The sequence below is a fragment of the Sarcophilus harrisii genome, chromosome 4 (genome assembly GCF_902635505.1).
Source record: "Sarcophilus harrisii chromosome 4, mSarHar1.11, whole genome shotgun sequence".
NCBI lineage: Eukaryota > Metazoa > Chordata > Mammalia > Dasyuromorphia > Dasyuridae > Sarcophilus > Sarcophilus harrisii.
This window is the reverse complement of record NC_045429.1, coordinates 80708596-80728970: the sequence shown is the minus strand read 5'-3', so window position 1 is coordinate 80728970 and position 20375 is coordinate 80708596. Positions and strand designations below refer to the sequence as shown.

At 34.8% G+C, this 20375-nt stretch overlaps 1 protein-coding gene across 3 annotated transcripts in view; it reads left to right on the top strand.

The window, feature by feature from the left end:
• Nucleotides 1-3523: 3523 nt before the first annotated feature.
• BRINP3 (BMP/retinoic acid inducible neural specific 3) overlaps nt 3524-20375 on the top strand; it is a 465105-nt gene continuing 448253 nt past the window's right edge. The window contains exons 1-2 of one of the 3 annotated variants that reach the window (XM_031937050.1): nt 3552-3617; nt 4968-5307. The gene's annotated coding sequence lies outside the window, so the exon portion shown is untranslated. Of the gene's footprint in view, nt 3618-4967; nt 5308-6393; nt 6884-20375 lie in introns of those variants that run through there. The other 2 variants (XM_003767528.2, XM_031937051.1) reach the window with 2 other exon arrangements.

Here is a 20375-nt window from a genome sequence, read left to right as displayed (position 1 = left end):
CATTTTAAAGTTCACTAATCATATCCCACACAATGAACATTAGCACTCATCCTGTGACTTCTAAAATATGTTTAAATATTTGAGCAACAATCTCACAGATACTTTTTAAAAAATGAATGTTATAATGTTCTGATTTAAGGAAGGTGAGGTGAGGTGTTATTAGCTCCACAAACATTTGAACTGTTAAGAATATTAAAGGAGAACAAAATGTTAATCAGAATAGCTGGTGTCTGGTTGTTTTGGAGAGCATCCTAAGATTCTTTATTCATTAAAAATGCTCCATAATTCTTCATTTAAAAACTTAAAATAATAGATTACAATTGATTGTTTTTCTTTCATCCTGTAGTCTTCTAATTTCTACTCTTCCCATACTTAGTCCTCCTATTTCCCCACTTCCTCCAAATCCACAGACCAACACCCAAATCCCTGTTGGTAAAATGAGTTGACTGCAGAAACAAATCTGGCCAAAAATATCATTAGGATTGGAATGAAGCCCAAGGATGAGAAAAAAATTAACATAAAAATATAACTATCTTCATGGAAAAAGCTTTTCTTTGAGTTTGACAACTTTGACACTAATAAACACCATAGGTATTGGTGTACATGCACTGTTTGGCACTGCTGACATGTCATTTGAGAAATCTCTTCTGGGATTTTAAAATTTCTAGAAAATGGGCAATATTCATATGGATTGACTGGAACAAAGTTTATTGCCAGAAAGTGAAATTTTAATGTTAGAAATCAAATCATAGACAAGGTTTGCACTGTCCTGTTTATGCAAGAGGTGACCTTAGTTAGTTTTCCCTTTATTTAGTTAAGCTTTGGGAGGAAAAAGGGAAAACATATATCACAATAGAGAGAAACAAAATAATGCTTTGCCATAAAAACATTCTCTGAAGTCAACTGTGAAACCCATTCTCTCAGGTTAATACTATTTTTCTTCTTTCATCTTCACATTCAACACAGAAACACTAGATCTCTAGAAGCTAAGTAACCTATATTTAAAAACTTGCTATCCCCAAATTTGCTTTTTTTGTGTGTGGATATTTTAATTTAAGTTTAATCAATTCTTAATCACTTGCTGTTTTCTTCCACAAATGTCCATTTTTCTTTTAGCATAATGGGGATCTACAGGCTGGGGGTGCTGTAGACTCATAGAAGGGTTTTCTAAGTTTATAGGTAACCTTACAACACGCAAATGTCCAGTAAGAATATTACTAACATGTATCCAGTAAATAGGACCAGAACCAACATAGATATTAAAATGTTTTTTCTTACAGCATTCATTTACTTAAAGCACTGGGGGGGGGGAGGGGAGAAGGGGAGAAGGGGGAGCATGATCATTTATGGTTCTGACTGAAGAGTTAAAAGGTATTTAAGAATATGGTCAAGACAGGCTAATGCTGTAGAAATAGGACAAGTCCACACAACCACAATCAGTTTAAAGAAGGAGGAGAGAACCGCAGAGAAATTTAGGACATCATTTAAATAAATGCACAAGAAGCCACCAGAATTGACTTTTCATCGTGTCAGTGTTTATTTCTGATACAAGTTATTAGGGAACATTAAATAATAAAAAGAAAGTCTCCCAGAAAAAAAAATCCCCTTTCAAATTCCTTCTTTTATTTAGCCAAGATCTTGGGAAGGGGGAAAGGAAAATTTCCACTGACCCAGCTCGTGATTTACATACAGAAAGCTAGTAAATGAATGGAGGCTAGGGGTGTGTGTGTGTGTGTGTGTGTGTGTGTGTGTGTGTGTGTATGTGTGTGTGTGTGTTAATGGGAAGAATTGAGGGAGGTGGTGTGAGGAGTTAGAAGCGGTGTGTTTTCTTCTCTGCTGCAGAAAATAAGATTACTCACCAAGAACATTTTGAACCAGGGCAAATGTTTATCCCCTCGATCATCCAGCGCTTCAGTCTCTGCAAGAAATCAATTTCCACCCTACCCTTCCCTTTTACTCCTGAAAGAGAGAGATGAACAATTCTTAAAGCTTCGGGGTTCTCCTTAAGATCTCGGGGAGAGCAAAAGGCTCCCCCAGAGCTCTTATACAGATCCATGCTATATAAGACTGAACCCAACGGGAAAGAATGAAAGAAAGGTGTTTTTTTTTTTTTTTTTTTTCTATTGGGAAAGGAGGGAAGGAAGAAACCATACACATCACAGCCAAATATAAATCAGTCACAACAGAATTACCAGTTTCTGTCATTTAGATAGATTCTCAAAGGAGGGAAAAGGAAGTTCCAGACAACAATTAAAATGAATGAAAAGACCAAAGAATGAAAGGACTGTGGGAATAGGAAGGTATTGGGGTAAGGTGAGGGGGGCACTGGGAAGGGAACGGAGGATGCGAGCGGTTGAGGGAGGAGGAATAAAGCTAATCTTACCCAATCGATCAAACAATCGTTTGTTCAATTTCAAGCAGAGGAATCACGATAGGAAAATAGCAAGATAATGCATTCAGCAGAGAGCCATTTCTAATTCCCCTCTTGTTAGGAACCAAGCACGAAGCGAAAATAGGGGCTTTGGGAAGGTAGAAGGGGTAGCCTCGATCTCGGCACTGCCGCAGCTCCCAAGGGATAGTCTCCAGGAATTCCCAGAGCACAACCTTAGGCTCTCATTCCTAACCCCCATTCCCTCCTCACAAGGGGAATTGTGGTTTCTGAAAGAAGGCGATCCCTTTAAGTGGATTGCAAATAGGATTCACTCATGAATCAGGCTGCTGTTGCTGCTGCTGCTGCTGCTGCTGCTGCTGCTGCTGCTGCTGCTGATACCGTGACTGCTGGAACGAGTCACTTTCCCTTTCCCAAAGCCTGCCTTTCTCTAAGCCTATCAGGCTCCGTGCCCCTTAAAGCTCCTTCTTATCTTCTGGGTTTCTTCCACATTCTCTGCCCTTCGATTGATTATCGTTGAATGGAGTCAGCTGGAGAGTTCCTGTCAGTAGGAGTTGGTTCTGTTGGTTTCTTTTCCCAACACCCTGCCTCAATAAGTTGCTGCTGGTTGAGAGGGTTGGAGGGAAATCCCAAATAAAAGGAACTGACTGACAGAATGCTATTAGTTCTATTAATAATGATCACAACTCAGGTATCTTGAGAGGAACCGAGATAGTGAAGAACAGCAGAATTTCTGAGGCTGTCTTCTCTTGAATTCTCATTGGATCCTCCCTGGCTCCCTAAATCATTCCTGCTGCTATATCTATCAGGATGACTACAGCCTCTCTCACTAGTTCTCTCTTTATCTCCCTGTCTTCCCCACATCCTTTTACTTCTCTGGGCAGATTTATCAGTATTCCTCCCCCTGTAAACTGGGTTTTCACAGCCTCTTTTTCCCCCACCCTCAGGGGGATTCACAACCTGTAATTATTCACTTCTTCTGCCTGAGGATCTTCACAAATCCACTTTTCCCTTCCTCTTCACATTTTTGTTTCCTTTTGTTTGGGGTCTGGTGACTCTGTATATCTGGCTCATACTTGGTTCCATGCCACAAGGAACTGCTGATTATTTCTAAGTCCAACCACCATGCAGATCACTCTTTTAGCTTAATCCGCAACATCATGGAATGTCTATTTGATTTCTGGATACATTTTTCTCAAAGTCATCTTGCTTCCTGAAATTTCCTCTGGTAAGTTATTCCCTTTATATGTTATTTGAAACTTAATGGTGCTAAGGATTTTTTTCTTTTTTAATAAGCTTTGTTTCTTAAGGTTTTTAAAAAATCTTTGGCACTTTCAGAACTCAAAGATTTTTAATTAAATCAACTAATTAACGTTAGTCAGACGTGGGCACCAAATCATACTTCATGTAACTATATACTCCAACCATTTTTACATTTTTTTGCTTATTCACTTCTCTTCCTATTCACATTACATGATGTATCTTTAGCCTGTTTCTGCTTAACCCTTTCTTGGTACTTACATTTGCGCTAAGGGAAAGGTCAAATTATATGTGTGTATCTGAAGGAGTTTTATAAAGCCCTCTTAAGGTGGGGGTGGGGGAACAGAAAGTTCTTTACTCTCTCTGATCTGCAGAAGATTGTTTAGGTCGCTATATTGTTATTCTGATCCAATTATATAACTGAATTAAACGTAACTCATTATATGTATCCTTAGGGTTTTAGGAAGGCTTTTATCAGGAAAAGGTTTTAGAAATAGAGAACCATAAAAAGTAAAATATTAAAAAATAGTATGTAAAAAGAATGTGACTTCTGAGGACTTGTATTTTTACTTATTTCCAAATAACCCAAGAAGGAAGTGCTGTGGATAGCAAGCATATAGCTTAACTGACTATATTTGGATCCTTTGCTTTCCATTTCATATTACATGTATTTATCTGGTAGTGCAAGTAATTGGGAAAAGAGATATCTTATACTGGATGAGAGTTAGACTTGATTTAAGAAAGTTAATTTTGGTTGTACTAAAAGTCAAACACAGTCCCTGTATGAGAAATTTGACCACCCTAACTTCCACCACTACTCTTCTTCCCCTAATCCTCCACCCCTATTCTCACCCTCACAAAACATCCTCAGGCTGAACAGATACCTGGAGGTGTTCCCTATAGCAGTTTGAAATTTTTATGGGCTTAAAAGAAAGATTATGATAGTCTTCTCTTTCCCCAATGCTGAGTATATAAATCTCTTCAAAGATCTAGTTGGAAGGTATCGGGTTCACTCAGTGCAAAACCTGCCTGAATGGGTAAATGTATGAATATGCGTTTATGTTATTTCTTCCATATTTCCTATTAAAAAGCAAATAAAGATTCTGAAATCCCTTTTACCAAGAATGGAGTTGAGAATATCATTTTAGGGTTTCTACCTTTCCCCTTGTATTGCTGTCTTTGCTAGCTGTCTCTAAAAGGCAAGTAACACGTTTGGATTCTAAAGCCCCCATGACCAGATGTGTAAATGGTCCTTTCACCAGGAGCTCGGTTCCCAGACTTTGGACTTCAAGGTTCTTTCTCCTTGGTCTCTGCCTAGGTTCCGACCAAGACATTATAATCTACACCCCTCCCCCCTCACCCATTGCTTCTTTCGGAGGATGGTGGAGGTCTTGCTCATTCAATCGCCTTGCCTAGCAGGGGAGTGTCTCCTGGTGATCATTTCTTTTGACTTCAGCGGGAGCACCAGGATTTAGGACAATTAACCAATTCAGAATTCTTGTTGGAGGATTGCCGCTGCCACCGCCGCCGCCGCCGCCGCCGCCGCCGCCGCCGCCGCTGCTGCGCACGGGTCAGGGGGAACAAACTTTCAGCGCAGCCAGACGCTTTCTTCTTAACCTAGTCTCTCCTCTGGCAAGGACCAGACGTACTGTATTTAGGTAAGTCCTTTCAGTGGCTAAGTAGTGGTTTGCCGCCCCCCGACCCTTTCTTCCAGGACTACATTTGGGAGAGGCTCTCATCTGCAAAGGTGACTCTGTAGAGGTGTGGAGGGTTAGCAACAGGCAACTCTTTCTTCAGATTTTCCCCCAGCTAAGAGCAACGCCTATAAATGATCCCCTGGATGCTCGCCAGGGTGTGAGCAGCGTGAAGGAGAGAGATAAGATGTCAGTCAGTCAGACTGACTGGTCCACTGATGGCGTGGGCTAGATGTTGGTTGGGTGTGAGGGATAGAGGGCGTGGGGGGCTGCCGGACCTAAGCGTGGCTCTGTCCTGCTGCCTCCAAGCTCGGAATCTTTCTTGTGAGTCTGTCCAATCCGACCCTTTCCTGCCACGGGCGCCAGCTTCAGCTCCCTGGGCATTTGCAGCCCGCAAGCACAGGGAGCGTTGGCAGATTGGAATACCCGCTTCACCCCCCCCCCCCAACCATTTTCTGATACGTTCCACTGCCAGCCTTTCGGGGGCTGGGCGGGAGAGTAGCCTCTCCTCCCTACCCTCCAGACCAACATATGTAGTTCAACCCGGGAATCAGAAGGCTGCGAACACCTTTGCGTTTTATGGAGATTCCTTCCAGTGACCTAACCCGGGACCGTCTTGGGCTGGTTTGCATTCCTGCCAGTCTCCCAGGATTGATTTCATGCCTCAGCCCCCACGATGATCCCGGTGCCGTCCCTGATCCTCTTTCTCACCAAACGGGGAAATACTGGGGGAGACACGAATTCCAACTTTGTGCAAAAGCTCTAGTTCCATGGCTGAGCTCTAAAAGCCAGGTGTCAGCTGGAAGAGCTTCTTAACTTGTTTGCCTCTAATGCTAATGGTTCATTACTACCTTGAATATCCACTTTAAAGTTTGGCTCTTCCCTCCTCCCCCCCAGTCTCTGTCTCTTTCTACTTTGCTGGAGGCGGGGGTGGAAAGGAGGAGGGTCTGGGACTCGAAGTGTATTTTCCTCTGGCATTACGGAGAGAGGGGGTGGTGCTTCTTGGCTACTGCTTCTCCGCTGGTTCTGCAGCCAAGCAGTGGCAGGCAGATAGTTTGAGTCTCCACTGGCTGCCTGTGCTCCTTCCTGTTCCCTGGGACTCGAACCTAGGCGGCTCTTACTTTGCACCAGTTTTTGAGGACGCAGCAGTACATTGCAACCTGCGGTTAGAATCACCCTCCTTCTGTTTCCTTCCTGGCGATTCTCATGGGAATAATTCAGGGGAAACGCTCCCCTGCCTCTACTCTCCCCAGAAGATAAAGGTGTATACTTCCAACTGCGTGAGCTTCCTAAAGGCTGTTTGATAAAAGGAAGAGACGATCTGGTTTGCAAATTATCCCTGGCATCATTTACAAATGTACTAACCAGGGACAGGCAGCAGAAATAATGAATTATATGTAGGCTGGTGTAAGAAGAGAGGTAAAGGAAACATCAGGGTGTAAAGCTGCCACTTCGGGTTGGAAGACAGGAACCTAATTTTCTGGCCCCCCCTTTTCCATCTCTGATATTTAGATTTGTTTGACATCATGCATTTGAGCAGGTAAGGGATAAAGATCTGGCTTTTGTAGTGTGAATTTTCCATTTACATTCAGCTAGCTTGTGTGTGAGACCCATCCTGCAGTGACTTTCTGTTTCCATCAGTACTAGATTCCGCCCCCCCCCCCCCATTGGTTCTACTCTAATGCATACAAGCTTACCATACATATTTTATTTCTTATGCATCTGTTGGAGAGTTTAACTATATTTTCTTCCTCACCTTTTGCGGCGGGTGGGGTGGGGTGGGGGTGGGGGTAGGGGTGGGTCAACAGCGGGGGAGGGAGAAGAGTGGGAAGACCTGGCAATGTGGGAGTATGGAAGGGGAGGACAGAAAAGGTGTAAAGAATTCAGGATTGGGATACATGACTGTAATGTATATAGAATGATAGCACAGAAATATACTTAAAGTACTTCTTTGGGATGAACTTCTTAAAGTAAGAGACAAGTGGAGAACAACTTCTTAAAGAAATTCAGCCATTCCTATATCCTGAAATAATAGCTGAGACAAACATGAAATCAATATTTGATGGGAACTTTCTTGTTTTATCTATACATTATGTAAAAGTTATATTTCAAAATATTTCAGTGATCAAATGGCAAGAAAAAGCAGACTAGCTTATAAAAAGCAATGTTATAGTTGACTTCACTGGATAAAATTATGACCTATTAAAAACTTTTAAAAAAAATCTTCAGGCACTGAGAAAATTGTAAGCTGTCTTAAATTTATATCACAGTGACATAAAATGATATTAAATCAGAGTATTAGGCCAGCAAATTGTTCAGGGAACTATTTTCAGAACTGCTTAAAACTAATTTTGTGTGCCTTTGTTTCTTGTTTTGCATTGCATAGATTTTACAAAGCACCATATAGTTAGACAAATTATTATTAAGAATTAATTATAGAACTCTTTCTTTTAGTTCTATTGGTATTTCTCATCTAACATCTTGTATACTAAGAGTTTGCATTAAGAAATATTTTTATTAATGACATCTATTGATATCTATTTGACATCAATAACCAAGCAAAAAGAATGAATCTGGCACTTTTAAGGCAAACCAATGAAGTTAAAATACTTGACTGAGTTTGATGAAAAAGATTATTATTCCTAGTGGAAAAAGAAGCTCATCAAAGGCTAGGGTTTACCCCTCCCCCTCAATTCTTTTACACTTTAGCTTTTGCTGTTTTTATTACAGAGGATGTGTTTATTAGGCCAGTGGAGGGGAAGAAATCTTTTTCTTTACAAACCATACTGTTAACAGTTTTCCAATTTGGGTTAGATATGATTCATGTGATTTTAAGATGGTTCACTTTACTTGTCGTCTAATGAAATTATATAATGTGACAATATTCCAATAGTACATTTTCTTTTAAGAAGCTAAATGCATAATAATAACATTTCTCACCTTTGCGAACATCATATTTTTATTCTAGCTTTTTCTTTAAACTTAAAGAAGAAAAATATGGGACACAGGTCAACTGGATGAAGTTTGGAATTAGCTCTTGGGAAGAGGATGGATGAGGAAAGAAACATCCTTTCCAGATTAACTTTATTACTCACAGTATCATTGGATGCTGACTCCCCCTCCCCCTCCAAAAATATTTTATTTCCTTCCCTAGGATATAGTCTTTTTACTGTTTCTTCTCAATTACGCTACAGAGCACATCCAGAGACATTTCAAAACTTCCATATTCAATTTAGACCAATATTTCAGTTTATTTTAAACTAATGGTTTGAAGGTTTTGACTTTATCTTAAACTTTTAAAGGCACCATTCTAATTTCTCTTTTGGAAATTCAGGAAGAATTATTGCTAAATTTAACTTAAATAATTTAATATTCCTTATGAACTATTGATATGAAGTATCAGCTATAAATAGTAACATTTCAATAGTGTGAACAAATTATTATTTACTTTAAGAGGAAGTGATTTTATTTTTGTGATTTAAAAAATGATTATCTAGGTATGATTTTTCCCATTGTTTTCTGTTCAAATTTGGAAGACAAGGCATTGCTCTGAAGACAATGATATCTAGTGAAAAAAAAGATAGTGGATGAAAGTTAGGAGACTTGTGGCTTCAGCTTCCTCAACTATAAGATGAAGACATTGGACTCAAAGGTCTTGATTTCAGGATTCTTTCAGATGAAAATTGCTGCTGCCACATTCTAGTCATAGTATCATAGAACTCAAGCAGAAAAGAACCTTCATCATCTACTTTCATTTTTACAGATCAGGAAAAGCAGATCTACAGAGATCAAGTGATTTCTATGAGGTCAGAGAGAGACAGAGCTGAGATTTGAACCTATGTTCTCTAATGCTATACTCTTCCTACCAGGAGGGGCTGTAAATTTGTCTCTAATTAGCCAGTGTGAACTTGACTTCTCTGATCAACCAATCTTCATTTGGTCATTTGTTAAATTGAAGAATAATAGCATCTACTATCCAGAGCATCCTGTGAATAAAATGAGATATTAGATACAATAAATAGTTTTAAAATATAAAAATTGTATAAAAATCTGTTGATAGAGTATACTAAAGTTAACCTATTTCTTATTTGCATATGTCAATCTAAAACACTTTCATTGAATTCATTAAAAAAAAAAAGAGTATTGGGTTCAAGCAAACATATCCAGGCTATAATAACTAAAGAACAAATTGATATGGTTTTTCCCTCTAGCAACCATTTATTTGATTTGGGTTCTTTTCAAAAGTCTACCTGAAAGTTTTAAGGCATTTTCCTGGACTACATTAAACTTCATTTTATGCTTTATATAGTTACATTTGATGGTGTCCAATGTAAATATTCACTTTTACCAACACACTTGATATTGATTTCCTTCTAGTAGTTTCATGTTAATGAGATGGATCTTGATTTCTTAAGAGCTTTATGGTTGCAGATATCATTCTGATGATTTGTGTTGATGTGTTCTGAAGGTGAGAGAGCTGAGAGAAAAATGAGATAATGTCATATTCATGTAAATATCTGCGTTTTATCAATTTTGAATAATTTGAAAAGGAAAGCCTTTTGAATTCTAAAATCCATTTTGAATTTAAAAAAAGATTTCATATTTAATCAATGGGACACTAATGATGAGAGACTTTGATATCAAGTAGTATTGTTTCTTTCATAAAAACAAGTTGGATGCTGCTATTAAATTTATAACAATAGTTAGTTTTCTTTCAACCATGTTCTTGTCTTTTTTTCCCTACTTTCCATTTTGATTTTAAAGTTTACAATGCATTGATTCAGAGAAAGGGCAAGGAATGCATCCAGTGTTTTGAAAAAAAGATTTTATTAAATTATCTTGTCTAATCAAGATGTAAGTGAATGTAAATACTTTTAAATTCTGAATAGCTTAAGGAAGAATACTTGTGAAACTAGGTTTTAGTTATAGTTTTCTTCAATGTTTTAGTCTTGATCTTCCTGCTAAAGCTGCCCACAAGGTTACTAGATCTATCCAGTTGTATTTGTAAGAGATGGGGTAAGGAAGGAAGAAAGAAATTAATTGTAAAGTTTAACATTGGTCATTGTCAGCAACACTCAGAAGCTTTTACCACTATCAATTTTGGGTAAATTTGAGCAGTTGCTTCAAAGTGTTTGTATCCAATTACCCATTCTCAGTGCTATCCAGTTGCTCAAATTTGAAGGAGAATTATTTGATAAGCCATGGATCTGTTCATCTCTATCTGAACTTTGAAGTAGAAAACATGTTATTAATAGTTCTAGGTTGTTTTACACTGTTGTGTATCTATAAGTTGATAAATAACTGATAAATTGATGAGTTTGTCTTTAAAATAATCCCGATGATTAATTCTGTGCTTTTATTGTTTACTGTAAAAGAGATCTGAAATACCACATTTTAAAATGATTTGTTTGACTTACTAGGTCTTTTTAGCACCAGTAGCTCTATCTTCTAGACACCAGTTTATTTCTGATTAAGTGTTGTAAATTTAGCTATGAAGAGTGACATGTAGAGAAATTATTTATGCTTTTCTTCTTTTTCTTCTCAATCACAATGAATGGGCTACATTTTCTTAAAAAAATCTGTTTTAAATCTATTTAGAAATCTGTTTAAAATAGCTATTGGGCAGAAAGATATAAAGGTAAGGATAACATAAACATACTTTTTTTTTTTTTTTTTGCTATTGTATTTTTAATTGAAATTTCCTCCTTTGAAAACTCTTTAAGGACCTAAAATTGCATTGTCTGGCATGTGGGCCTTTGTAAGGACACCCAAACAGACATAATGTGAAATAACTGAGGTATGGAGCAATATCTTGATACCATTCCAGTAAATCTATAAAATTCATAGTGATGAAATGAATTAATAAACATGTTAACTTTATACAAAAGTATGTTGTAGTTATATACTTTATAAAATCACATTAGGAACACCCCATATATGGTAAAGTCCTTTTAAATTCCATTAAAAAATTATTTGAGAAGGCTTTTTGTATATTTCAATTCTTCTGCTTTTTAAAATATTCATCCTAATTTCTGAAGAAATATAACCAATCATTTCAGATTGAGCTGAATTAAAAAAACAAAAACAAGAACAAACTTTTACAGATGCTTGTCACTGTTAATTTGAGAAATTATATCTGAGATACTGAATTGTCAAAATATAGCTTTGTTGTAGGTAGAAAAGTATTCATTTCTATATTCTGATTCTTGTTAGAATGTTACTCCCCAATATAAATTAATCTTGCTTCCATAACATCTCAGGCTATGTCTATACATACTAAACTGCCTTTAAAAAAGGCCTCTTGCACTGCATCAGTTCCAAAATAAAAGTTTGTTTTTAAAAAACCAATTGTTTTTAAAGCCACTGTCTGGCAAGGTGTACGAACATTTATTTGCTCAATGACATATATCAGAGATAGCATCTTCTTTGATGTCTACATTTTAAGAACTTCATTCAATTATGAAGATAAATAGATAATGTCTTTTTCGACAGTGAAGAGAGGTTAAAAGATAATAGAGTTGGTAAAAGGATCAACCAGAAAGTTTCAGGAAGAGATGAAAGTATAATCATGTGATTTAGATTTTTTAATATCATGTTTTTTGCAATTCCCAAAAGTCAGGTAACCCCCCAAATTATTTATATAAATGGAAAAGCAATCTTATCAGTTATTATTACTTTCTGAACAATATTAGAAATAGTCAAGTTCAATAGGCTGAGTAAAACTTTTATAATTAAATTGTCCATTCAAGATTTCATAAAGACTAACTTCATATAATTAATGATTTTCTTCCACCCTCTCTTTTTTCTTACACAATAGAAAAGATATATTGTAATTTAATATATTACTTGTGTAATTTAAATAAAATATCTGAATCTTGCTTTTAGGATTTGGATCTGTGACATTTAGACCTGTTAAAAACTTATATCCAACATGACTGAAAAATATTATAAGTAAAGATTCTATATCTAAGATTCTATAAGAAAACTATTCTGCAGAACTGGTTGGTTATTAGGAAGACCAAATCACTGGGGATCAGAAAAATACAAAGCAAAGAGGTCTCCTTCCTCCACCCCCACCCCCCAAAAAAAGATGAGGGAGGCATGTATGGGGAAGATTTCCAATAAAGGTAAAAGAACATTCCAGCTTCATAGAACATATGATATTAGTTTAATTCGACAAATAATTCCATGTTAAATGTAGTAATTTTTAAAAAAAGAAAATTATTTGCTTTAATAAACAATTATAGTGACTGACATCTAATTGGATGTGTGGTTTCTGCCATCATATATAATGTTAATGCTAATGTTTTTTTTGTTTTTTGTTGGGCATTCAAGTTGCTATTTGTAGGATAGCTTTGGGTTCACAGAAGATATTCACAGAAACTAATTACCTTCTTTTTAAACTTTTGAATTTCACATATTTTCTTTATCTACTAATCATAATATATATTTATATTCTACTTTGAAGTTTGCATGCATTATTTCATTTTAGCCTCACAACAACTCTGAGGTATTTCAAATTCTATTATCTCCAATGATTTAGTGAGGAATCAGAGACAATTTATTTCATGATCATATCCCTACCAACCATTAAAGATAAGATTTGAAACCAAATCTTCTGTCTGAGTTCAGCATGTTATCCATAATTATGTCTAATTACCAGTAAATCTGGAATTGTTCTCCATTACTAATATAAAGAAGAAAAAAAAGCCATTATGTAATCATATGTTATAATCTGTAATATTAGAATTGGAAGAAAGGCAATATAATCCAAACTTCTTTTTTATCCAAAAAAGTGTCTCTATTTGAATTCTTTCAGAAATATACCTCTTTACTTTATGTGTTATCCTAATCTATTATAAAAAAGGAATTTGCTCTTCCTAATAGCTAAAACTTGTATTTTGATGACTTCTGCTCATTAGTCCTGATTTTGGTTTCTGAAGCATTGCAGAAAAGATCTAACTATTAATTCACTTTCAGATATTTGAAGATAGCTTTTGACTCTATTTAATTTTCCCTTTTCCAGGTCAAGCATCCCTATGTCCTTCATTGTTCTTTTGTTCTTCATAATTTTGAGTCCTGTGTGTGTGTGTGTGTGTGTGTGTGTGTGTGTGTATATATAGTCCTCTGTATATAAAGGATGGTCATCATCCTTTGGAGATGTTCAATTTACCGAAAAATATCTGAATATTTTAAAACAATAAAAACATGCTCCTTACCTAATTGAGTCTTATTTTCTTTTTTGAATGCATGTGGACACATAGATATAAATCCATAAGTAGTTTTGCTTTACAGATCAAATCTTTATTTTAAAAATCTTATATTTGTCAGAAAATAGAAATCTAAAATCAAGGTTTGATTTTTCTTTGCTTGTGATTGAATAATTATTATTTTGTCATGAAAACACCTTAAGTATTTTGGTCATTGGTCCTGTTTAAAAAACAAAACAAAACAAACAACTAACATCAACAGTTACCTTTCCTTTTATTGTGGTTTTTAAAGCTTTATGAAATATGTAAAATATATTAAAATTCTACTATCTATTTATATATCTATATCTTTATTACCAAACTATACCTTTAAATATTCCATTGTTCTTTCAACTCTGAAAACTAAGGAACAAAGATGAACTTTAAAAGCAGTAGAAATGAGTAAGAAAGAAACTTTTATTGCTATTTTATAAACTTACTCCTATATGACTGCTGTTATAGAAAAGTTCTGATTGACAACTGAAACTAGCATTTCTATTAAATCCTGTTTTTATTAACTTAAAACATTGTACATATATCAACAACAATTCTAAGAATGGCAAGTGAAATAGGTTAAATCTGGCGCATTTATGATAGAAAAGAAAAATGATGAAAAAGGTGCTTTGTTTCATAGCTACCTGTAAAGGCAGGTATCTGGTTTTTGTTCCAGATGTGGACATTCCCTTTGAAGATAAACCCCTTCCCCTCCCCTCCATTGCTCCTTTCTAACATTGCAGTTTAGTAACTTCTTCAATTTATAGTCTTAGAGAATTTCCTGAGGCATGGAGACACTAAGTGATTTGCATAGATCATAGTCATTTGTCAGAGGTAGAGAGGGCATGGACTTCCTAATTTGTCTCTATGTTGCTTTTTATATTTTACAATGAATTGACAAGTATTTTCTTGAGTTTTATAACAAATTAGCTACTACCTAATTATTTCTAATTGAGTAGTATCAACAACTCCTAATTTACTCATCAGTTGGACAAATTGATTTCATGTTTTCCTTTTTTAAAAAAATGTCATTCATAATTAACTTTTAGAAGAAGTTTAAATGTAAGATAAATTGTTTCTCCAGACATATCTTATAATTCTCTTTGAGAAATATTGTTTTAATAAGTTCTTCCTAGTTTCACACACATTTTTTTTTCTTGTTCTATGTATGACATAGTTGAAGAAATAGAGAATGTGGTCACAGGGAGATTTTCTCTTTACAAGTAGAAAAAAAATGGTGCAACATTGATGTAAATAATTGGTCACTTGTTTATTCTTGGAGATTTAGAATATATTCATTTCACTAGTTTTGGACAAAATGTACATATTCCATGGCTTAGTTACTTGTCTACTTAGAAACACCAGTATTCTGTCATGATAAATATATTGTTTCTTGTTGCATCTGAACCTCTTACTTTTTGGAGGAGAAGAAGCTCCCAAATTTAGGGATGATGTCAGTGTTTAGTCAAAAAAATGACTGAAATCATCTCTAAAGTAGCTACTTTAATTTAAATATTTCTATTTAGAATGGTTGTTAAATAACAAGTCAATTTTTAATCTAAGTGTACTTTCTCATAAGAATGACACATGGAGATGAGTTTTATTTTAAGTAAATTTTTTTTTTAATTGAAACTTGAGCTTAAAGTTCTAGGGAGATAAATACTTACTCATTTCACATACCTTAAAACCTCAATTTAAGTACTGTAAGTAATTTTACATAATTGATTAGCAGCATCTACTGTTAGGTTTTGATATTACAGTCTAACTTTATTCCATGTAATATTCAAACAAAAATTAAGGTGGTGGTGAGGTGATGAGGTTGGGAGGATGAAATTCTTGTAACTGGAACTGTGGGGTCAGGGTAATGGAGGAGCTCATTTTTAGAATAAAGAAGGATGAAGGATGACAATGATAGGAAACTTTGGAAACCATACAGTTTTGAAAGTGTTATATAACTATTCCAGTACCATTTCATCGATGGCATACTGGATATATTTGCCATCATTCTTTGTCTCTTTCTTGTCTTTAGTTTTCAACCAATTCCATTGTAATTTTATCTTTTTCAGACATTTATGCTATGATTTCAATAATGAAAGATAAAAGAAAAAAGTGTTTTACTTAGCCAAAATTATTATTATATTGTCTAAATATCACTAGACTGAGTTAACATTGGTTCTGCATAGTCCAGTCTACCACTGCCTAATTATTTGACCTTAGTCAAGTCAGTTATCCTTTTTGAGATTCAGCTTTAGGTACAAATCTATAAAATTAGGAAGTTAAAGTGGATGGAGTCTCTAAGGTCCTTTTACCTTGAAATTCAGTATGTGGACTTTTTGGAATAATTATTCTATGAAGTGAAGAGATCTTGGAGAGTCAATCTAGACACTTGAGTGCTCCAAGGATCTGGCTTTGACTCAGTGTATAATATTTATTTTTATTGCTAGGTTGATTGAAGTCATAGATATCATGCTAATACTATTTGCACATGATACAAACACAGCAGAGAAGTAGTACTTTGGAATATAGGACAGAAAAATACCTCCAGTTAGAGAAATTTAATAATATTTTAAAAATATTTCATTTAATAATATGAAATTTAAATATAATGTTCTGTATTGGGGTTCAACAAATCAATTTCACAAGCAGCAGATCAGGGATATATGGCTACATAAAGTCTGTATAAAAATAGTTATAGGGTTTTTAGTAGACTTTAAGCTTTATTTAATATTAGTAACAGTGAGATACAGCATCTTTGAAAGTTTATAAAATTTATTTATGCTAAAAGAGGACTAAGAAGGCAACATACACTGCCCTGATCAGAAAGCATCTGAGGTGCCTAACTTCAAGAAGCATATAAAGAAATTGAACTGAATCCAGAAAATTAAACTTGATGGTGACTGGACTGCAGAAATTCCATTCTTTAGTTTTTCAATCACTTTTCCACTGTGCTTAATTCAAGTCAGCTTTCAATCAGATTGTATTAAGCACTTACTATGTGCCAGGTTCTCCGTTAAGTGTAGAGATTATATAAAGAAACAAAAGACAGCACCTGCCTTCAACCAGCTCACAATTTAATGACAAAGGAAATAAGCAAACATATTGTACAAACTATTTACAAAATAAATGAGAAATAATTAAAGGATGCCATTAGAAGTAAGAAGGATTGAAAGATTTGCTGTAGGAGATTTGAGCCATATCTACTAAAAAACGTTTTTCTTTTATTGTTTCCTACTGTTAAGATAGGTGTGCCAGTCTGCTTTTGACTTTTAAGAACAGTTTTACATTTGTTCTAAGAAGATTTGAGGGATGTAATACTTTTCATTCTCATCCACTTTCCTATATCCTCCCCAATCAGTCCCACTGTCAGATGCTCACACTTAAGTTCCTCTTTATTGGTAAGACAAGATTTTATTGACAAGATCAAGCAGGAGATTAGTTCCCTTAACACTATTCACTCCCCAGAGAAATACTAACTCTCATTAAGATGGAAAACACTTAAAGTTGTAATTCAGGGACACTGCATTGCCTCATCAGCTAAAATAAATAAAGAGTAGGAAACTGATGTACAGGCTTAGCAGAGTTAAATGACTTGAAAGATTCCATGAGTGCAATTCTAAAGCAAGCCTGAACTTTTACAGTTTTTCAAAACAAATTAATTCGTATGATGAAACCAAACAGAACAAATGAAATAATAAATTCATAAACAGAAGGTACACAACTAGCATAGGTTGTCTTAGTGAAAAAATGTAGGAGTCCTGTCAGGTCTTTATATGTATATATTTTATTTCCAAAAGGATGATTTAAATCAGAAAATAAGACTTTAATCCAAAAGTACATAAATCGACTCTCCAGAGCTTAGATAGATTCATGACAGGTAGTCATTGAATTGATAAAATCAATTGCCTTGAATCATTTTGAAGTGAATTCTGGTCAGTGTACACAAATGTATACAGAACAAAAGGTTGAAATCTGGGGATTTACAAAGATTTAGTAAGATATGACTTCTAGCATCATATAGTTCATATCCTATGATGTCTTCCTTACTCTAGGAATAAACACTGTAGCTTTCTGTGTGTGTGTGTGTGTGAGAGAGAGGGGGGGAGGGAAGAGAGAGAGAAAGAGAGGGGAAGAGAGAGAGGCGGGGAGGGGAGAGAGAGAGAGAGAGAGAGGGAGGAGAGAGAGAGAGAGAGAGAGAGAGAGAGAGAGAGAGAGAGAAAGAGAAAGAGAGAGAGAGAGAGAGAGAGAGAGAGAGAAGTGGGGGGAGAAAGAAGGAGGGAGGGTGTTTTGTTTTTGTACTAGGGATATTATCAAAGAATAGGAATTATTTTTAGTTACCTCTAAATATGTACTTTTTTTTGGGGGGAAAGATGGATCATGACAAATGTTTTATAAAAAGTGTTATAGCTTCAAATTAAAATATTTTTTCTATATATTTTCCAAAGTCACATTTGGATGTATACAAAAAGTAATACATAATATAAACCCACAGGTAAACATATTAAGTCAAATGGAAGATAACTCATGTCTAGAAATGGATGTGTTCAATATATTTGAACTTTCCATTGTGATAAATCAGCATCTTTTAAAAAAATAGTATTTTATTTTTTCTAATTACATATAAAGATAGTTTTCAACGTTCATTTTTGTAAGACTTTGAGTTCCATTTTTTCCTCCCTGACTTACTTCTCCCCAAAACAGCAAGCAATCTAATATAGGTGATACTATCATTTTAAACATATTTCCACATTAGATAATATCTTAATAGCTGTCTTTTCTCCTTACCTCCAAAGAAACTAATGATTAGGTAGGATTATATAAAAATATCTTTGAAATATATTCCCAAGTTTTTGGAAGCTAGCACTCCAAAATTTTGCTTCACTGAATACATGCTAGAAGTGACCCTCATATCCCCTTCTATTATCCAGTCTGTTAGGGGCCAGGGAGAAATCTGACCTTAATCACAAATCTGCTATTGTATTTCAGGAAAATATTACAAGGCATTTCTTTACCGAAATATCATGCTTCATATCATCAGTCACCACCTGCATCATTTTTACACTGGCAGATTTTGTTACTCTCTTGATTGAAATGAAGCTTGTAGTAATGCAGGTGGGCCATTTTATAATAAGATGATTAAATTAAGAGGTCAGACACCTCCAGCATGACACTCTTTCTGAATAGCATTTACATTACTCAGTGCAGTTTCCATAATGTTTATACTAATGGTTATTTGTTTGCAATAATTTAGATCAACTTATATGATGTTTCTCACTATCATTCTGTGAGTGAGCTCTTATCCTAAGATGATTATTGATATTACCACATTACTCAGAGGTAACTCCCAGTGAACATAAGTTATCAAAATGTTAGTAAGCAATTACAGTCAGGAAGGAACTATTAAAAGCATGGCACAGGAAAAAATATTATATTTAAAACTAGGTTTATATCCTGGCTTCCATACTTATTACTTGTATAATCATGGGCAAACCCCTTAACATATTGGTCTTCACATCTACAAAACTGGGAATAATACTTGCATGATCTATCTCCTGGGGATGCTAAAAGAAATAATAGTCAAATTTAAAGTATCATAAAAATCCAGTAATAATAAAAAAAAAGTGGTGGGAAAAAAATTCCATCCAAAATTATCACTATTTTTGACTTTCCATCTTAAAAAAAACCTTTTAGCTTTTATATTTTCAAAATCTATCATATGGTAAATGTGTTATCCCTTATTTTATATTACTGATATAAGGAATTTATGCTTAACTTCTTCCTCACATGAAATATATTGGTCAATGTAGAAATTCTGAAAGAAATTGCTAATTGGAAAACATCATACATTTTTATCAATTATAATCATGACAATGATGACATCACACAGGGAAAAGTGTTAATGGGTTTATAATGCTGATAATTGTAGTTCTTGTTTTCTTGATATCCCCTGATATTATTATGAATGAATTTAACAGAATATTTTAGATGATTTGTAGCTTTGTATTTTTGTAATTCAAATTTTCATTTATATTAGTACTATTAACAACTAAAGAAAAGAAAGACAATCATAGGTAGAAGGAACACTTCTGACATCATGATTTGTACTGATTTTTTCATTAGATATTATTAAATATTTTAATTTTTCATCAATAATATTAAATGTTTCATAATTGAGATTGATTAATAAAAATGATAATAATAATAATTAATCTTTACCTGGTGATTAGTATGTGGCAGGCACTGTGCTAAACACTTTTATAATTATTATTTCATGTGATTCTCACTATAATCTTAGGAGATAGGTGCTGTTATTATCCCCATTTTATGAATGAGGAACCTATGACAAACAAGAGTTTATATGACTTGCACAGCTTTACATAGCTAGTAAATGTCTGAGGCTGATTTCGAACTCAGGTTTTCCTGACTCCTCGTCCAGGACTCATAACATCCAGGAACTCAGGACTTTAGTCTTGATTTTGTCACTAGAGGATAGCTAAGTTTGACCAAAAGGATCATAACCTCTGTTTCTTTATCTTTACTTTTTAGAGTCTTGCAAAAGACTTAAAGTCATTTTATGAAATCGTTTTGTAGAATTAGCCTCAGGCAGTACAAAGGTACCCTGATATAGTTGATAGATTACAGGACCAGGAATTAAGAGACCAAGGGATGAATGATCTTTGGGCAAGTTCAGTTCAATTCTATTTCAATTTTTTTCCTCTGTAAAGTGAGACAGACTAGATGAACTATTCAGATTTTTTCAATATTATATTTAATGTCAATCCTATTTATTGC